This window comes from Chiloscyllium punctatum, chromosome 37 (genome assembly GCF_047496795.1).
Source record: "Chiloscyllium punctatum isolate Juve2018m chromosome 37, sChiPun1.3, whole genome shotgun sequence".
NCBI lineage: Eukaryota > Metazoa > Chordata > Chondrichthyes > Orectolobiformes > Hemiscylliidae > Chiloscyllium > Chiloscyllium punctatum.
This window is the reverse complement of record NC_092775.1, coordinates 32,524,130-32,530,419: the sequence shown is the minus strand read 5'-3', so window position 1 is coordinate 32,530,419 and position 6,290 is coordinate 32,524,130.

Sequence of the window (6,290 nt, the reverse complement as noted above, 5' to 3'; positions counted from 1 at the left end):
ATCCGAACGCACCATCTCCCCGATTCAACCAATCAGAATGTCGTCTGCTGCTGGGCGCTGGCCAATCGGGACTGGCATAACCCATGACGCGTGGGTCAGCTGAGGACAGCATCAATCCAAAGTCAGAGCTTTAACAAGGTGGGAAGGTGGACTTTGAGTGTGTCTGTGCAATGTTGGCCTTTAACCTTGTCTGCTGCCATGGTATTTCAAGTGTTCATTTAAATATTTATTGCGAGTTGCTATGCACATTGTCCTTTTAAACAGAGATTTCTAGGTACACACTATCTTCTGGATGAACGAAAACATTTCCTCCAATTCCCTCTAAAATTTTCTGCTCCGTACCTTAAAACTATGCTCCTTAATTACTGAGCCTCTATTAAGTGCAAAACATTTCAGCCTGCCTTCCCTATCCTATGCCTTCAACTTTGTACACCCCAAGTAGGTCCTCCCCCAGCCAATGAGTTGCTCCAGCCCAGATAACATTCTGATGAATCTCCTCTGCACCCTTTCTAGTGCAATCATATCCTTCCTACAGTGAGGAGACCTGAACTGTACACTATTTCAGCTGTGGCTAGACATTATATACAGCTCCATCATAAGTACTTTGCTCTTATACTCAGTGCCTTGATTAATAAAGGGAAGTACACCATATGTTTCTTAACCACTTTATCCAACTATTTGGCTACAAGGATTTATGTACATGTGCACCACGGTCGCTATCAAAACTTCTGTACTTAATACAGTCCTACCCTACAATGTGTAGTCTCTTGCCTCATTAGTCCTCCCAAATGCATTACTTCACTTTTTATTAAATTCAGATTTCATCATCACAGCCATGTTGCCAGAACATTAACTTGGATTACTAATCCAGTGACATTACCACCATGTCACCATCTCCCCATATAGTCACACTTTATGGGCTCGAAGGTACTTTGAGATGCTTGGGTACCTTTGAAAATGTGCCTCATTATAGCTTAATGGTTAAGGTCAGAGAAAGTGGAAACAATGGATAAGTGGCAGCATGGAAAACTAGCTGGCTTCCAGAAATCAGACAATGAGAGTGAAGGGTGATTACACATAGTGGCAGAATGTAGAAAGTGGTGTTCCATAAAGATCAGACATGGGATCACTGCAGTTCATAATTTCCATTGGGACCCAGACCCCAATGGAAAGTATGAACTGCAGTGATCAGAAAACCTCTCCAACCTGGTGAAGATCTTGGAAGTGGCCTGAAATTGCAGTTATCACCCCTGAACACAGCACTTACTATTTATGCAGGAGCAGGAATCAGCTAAAGCATCACATGTATGCCTTTCCCAGAGACATCTAGAGTAATAGATGGTCAAAGTCATCCATGCCAACCAGAGATCCTAATTAATTCTGGTCCTATTTTCCAGCACTTGGCCCATATCCCTCCAAACCCTTCCTATTCATATACCCACCCAGATGCCTTTCAAATATTGTAATTGTACCAGCCTCCACCACTTCCTCTGGCAGCTAATTCCATACATGTACCACCCTCTGTGTGAAAAGTTGCCCCTTAGGAACCTTGTATATCATTCCGCTCTCAAACTAAATCAATGCCCATTAATTCTGGATTTCCCCAACCCAGGGAAAAGACCTTGTCCATTTATCACATCCATGCCCCTCTATAAAGTCACCCCTCAGACTCCAACATTCCAGGGGAAAACAGCCCCAGCCGATTCAGCCTTTCCCTATAGCTCAAGTCCTCCAGTCCTGGCAACATCCTTGTAAATCTTTTCTGAACCCTTTCAAGTTTCACAACATCCTTCCAATAGGAAGGAGACCAGAATTGCACACAATATTCCAAAAGTGGCCTAGCTAATGTCCTGTACAGTCACACTATGACCCCCAAACTCCTATACTCAATGCCCTGATCAATAAAGGAACGCATACCAAATGCCTTCTTCACTATCCTAACTACCTGCAACTCTATTTTCAAGGAACTATGAACCTGCACTCCAAGGTCTCTTTGTTCAGCAATACTCCCCAGGACCTTACCATTAAATATATAAGTCCTGTCCTGATTTGCATTTATTTAAATTAAACTCCATCTGCCACTCCTTAGCCCAGTTGCACTCTGAGGTAACCTCCTCCGCTGTCCACTTCACCTCCAATTTTGGTGTCATCTGCAAACTTACTAACTATACCTCATATGTTCACATCTAAATCATTTATAGAAATGACAAAAAGTAGTGGACCCAGCACTGATCTTTGTGGCACACCATGGTCACAGGCCTCGAGTCTGAATGGCAACCCTCCACCACCACCTTTGAGCCAGTTCTGTATCCAAATGGTTAGCTCTCCCTGAATTCTGTGAGATCTAACTTTGCTAATCAGTCTCCCATGAGGAACCTTGTCAAAAGCCTTACTGAAGTCCTTACCGCTCTGCCCCCATCAGTCCTCTATGTTTGTCAGCTGTGTCCATTTAAACCCCATTTTGGAACCATGCTGCATGAAATCCAGAATACACAGAACAGAGCACCTCTGTTCCCAGTCCATTTTTTTTGGATAGCCAGGATGATCCTTTAGAGAGCTGAAATATCTCTGTGGATATGGTTGCAAGACACCTTTTAGGTGGAGTCATGTACCCTTTTGGAGGGAGGATTCAGCTACGCATTGGGAGGTTTTCAGATACCTTTTGGTATTACTAATTGAAGTAAAGGTTATATGTAAAAGGTACATAAATAATTTGAACTGTTAAAAGGCCTAAAAAGGATCTGTAAAGTCTGTCATGAGTTACCAAAAATTTTTGTCAATAAAGTGTCAATGTTGTCAAGTAATTTCAAGATCTATCAAGAAATTTCAAAGCAAACAGTGGATAGCTATTTTTTAAATAAAACATAAGGATTGAGGAGACTTTGGAATCAAGAAAGACAATTTCTAAATTTATGGGTGATAGTATAGAGTAATGTAGGGAATAGTACACAGGTTAGCACAACATCTAGGGCTGAAGGGCCTGTTCTGCGCTGTATTGTTCTACGTTCTATGTTCTATACAAAAATTGGGATGTTAGTCAATACTTAGCAGGACTACAACAAAATTATAGGAGAACATAATTAAACTTGCAGAATGGCCAAATAATTTACAATTACATTTCAATATTGATAAATGTGAAATAATACATTTGGTTGGATGATTGGGGACATCATCTATTACAATAAAATCTGGTGAGTCGGATCCCTGAGAACTATCCACAAAGTTGTGTTAAGTGGAACTCAAGATAGCCAAGGAGGTGATTTGCATAAATACATGCTGTGTCGTACACAAGATTGGCCAATGCAGAATTCCCATTTCAGAATTTCAGTCTATCATGGGCATCATTCTATTGGACTTTCTATTCAACAGCAGGAATGGCTGACAACTCTGGTACCACTTCAGCTTCTGCCATCCAAAGATGACTCAATTGGTTAGACCACACTTAGAGACATCAGGATGTGCAGCAGTTCTTATCCTCTTCCTCGAAAGGGAGACTGTCTGCTTGTTGAACTGTTCACGATGTTCATCTTGTGTTTCAGAATTGTTGACAAACTTGATGGTAGAGCTTTCCACTCCTTCACCTGTCCAGTTATCACTTCAAGCTATGGTTTTCCATTTGCTCTATCAACTTCACCTTCTGTCCAACTCACAACATAATTTTTTCACAGGCGTAGCCACACTGCAGGTACTTTCACAGTGAAATCTCAATATCAAAACATTGGCTTCTTCAATACTCTTTGATATTGTACTCTTGTGATGCCTAACTCTGCCGTGATTGAATGGTATAGTCACATGACAATCGCACACAAGGTTGGACAATGCAGAATTCCCATTTCAGAATTTCAGTCTATTATGGGCATCATTCTATTGGACTTGCTATTCAGGAATGGCTGACAACTCTGGTACCACTCTCGCTTCTGCCATCCAAAGTTGACTCATCATGATGTCACTGTACTGAGGAGGTACAAGATAAGATGAACATAATGATCCCAGACTGCAAGCACATCAATGACTAAAATTTTTGCCATGATTAGTAAAGCTGTAAGAAAAGCAAACCAAAATTAAGTTTTACATTAAGAGGTAAAGAATTAGAGGTATGGAAGATAGTAAATCTGCATTGAAATTGGTTAGACTACATTTAGAGTGCCATATGCATTTGTGGTTCCCATGTTATAAAAAACATGTAGGAACTGAAAAGGCTGACAAAGAACATTTACAAAACTGTTGAAAGTTGAAGACTGTATAGTGACAAAAGAGATATTTGAAATTATGAAAGATTTTGATAGAGTGAATACAGGGAGAATTTTCTTCTTATGGAGAAGCCTGAATTCAGAGGTAACTTATTTTCCCAAAGATTGATGAGAATGTGAGCTCATATCCAGAAGGAGTAGTTGAAGGAAATAGTTTAAATGCATGTAAAAAAAGGGGTAATCTAAACAAGCATCTGAGGGAGAAAGGAATAGAGAAGTTACAATAAGAGTTTGACTTGTACTGGTTGTGACAAATGATTTATTTCTGTGACAAATGATTAATTTAATGCCAAATTGAACTAAGCATGGAAGGAAGTTAGGGCTGAAATGGGAGGAGTGAGGGAGGCTAGGTGTAGATTTGACATGTACTAGAAAGATGAGGCTGGTGGGTATAGAAAATGGTGGAAGAATTGGGGAGAATAGGGGAGGTGACATAGGGCCTAAGCATGTGGGAGTAGGCTAAGAGCTTGTAGTGGGGAACAGATGGGAATGGAGGAGGGAGGAGCCATACAGGGACATTTTGGATTAATCTTTTTTCAATTTATCTCTCAGAGGATGCATCCATGTTGAGGGCACCATCTCCCCCTCTCAATGGAACTGCTGAGGTTACAGACTGTTGGCTCTATCTACACCCAGATCACTATCTTTAATTCAACATGGAGTCTGGAAATAGCCAATTCAAAGGCTGCCTTCAATAGCGCTGTTAAGCTATTCCCACTGCTGTCAAGTGTTGGCTTGGGATTTCTGTTTGATCTGAATGTCAGGGTTCTGAAGTTCACAATTCTGTCCACAGTCTTTAATTCCTGCAGCCTCCATGACAATTCCAAAGTGTTGGTTACACTCTGATAGGATATGCATGGCATGGTCTAGGTAGATTCGACAGAGAAAGAAAACAAATCTGGAGAAGGAATGATGTTCCTACAGGAAACAGAGAAAGAGGAAGTATAAACAAGGTTATTGTGGAAGTCTGTGGCATCATTGTAACTATCAGTGAATATTCTACTATTAGAAATAGAAATAGGGAGGTCAAAGAGCAATATGAAGATTCAAGGATGGGCCTTGTAATGGTAAAGGAGGATAATGGTTAAAAAGAAAAATTGGTGGCATTGTCTCACCCAGAGATAGAGCAGGAAGCAGTTTGACGGTAAGATTGAAACAAAGAATGTGCAACATATCCTACAAAAAAAAAGTCATAGCTAGAATCCAGGCTGTTTCCATATCAACATTTTTCATTAGGAAGGTGAAGTGCTTTAAAGGAAAAGCTGTTTAAGAATGGATTAAATTCAGTCAGATGGCGGTCTGACTGGTGGTTTAGGCCTCTGCTCAAGAATGAGAAGGCCCAGAAAGCCATCCAAACGATGTAGAGAGACCAAAGAGGAGATAGTTAAGGTCAAGACACTGCTTTTAGCTACAGAGGTGGATACTGTCAGAAAATCTATTATGGAAGTGAATATAATCAGCAGGAAGGCAATGACTACCCTAAGAGGAAGTATATTCCATGGTGCAGGCTTAAGATGAAATGATAGGCCTTTGAGCAGAGTCCTGATTATGGAATCAAGGAGGGAATCGAAATGGGCTGTGCATATTTGTTTCACTCTTAATTGAAAAGCTGCACTGACTTTAAATCATATATGAAGCTTTCTACCTTCCCTAATGATGAGTGTTAACCAGTGCAATCGTACCTGGCAGAAAGCCTCTTCTATTTAACTGATATGCAGCCACATGTTTTGATTTGGTTTCATGTGAAGTAATGGCTGTGCAGTTTGCTCTCACACCTGTTGCACAGCAAATATGAAAAACAGCTCAAAGACTTGCCTTGACAAAAACATCTTATCTCTTTATGTATATCACATGAAGAGTAGCTATATAAAGCATATGACAGTATTCTTTCCTAAAAGCAGTTTTCTCCTAAATTGCACCCAGAAATCCAAGTTCACATGTTCCTGATATTCCTGTGCATAAATTTATATTCCTTATGGCCCTTCAGGCGCAATAATGTGCAGCATAAACGGAATTGCATTGTTAATTAGATACAAAACA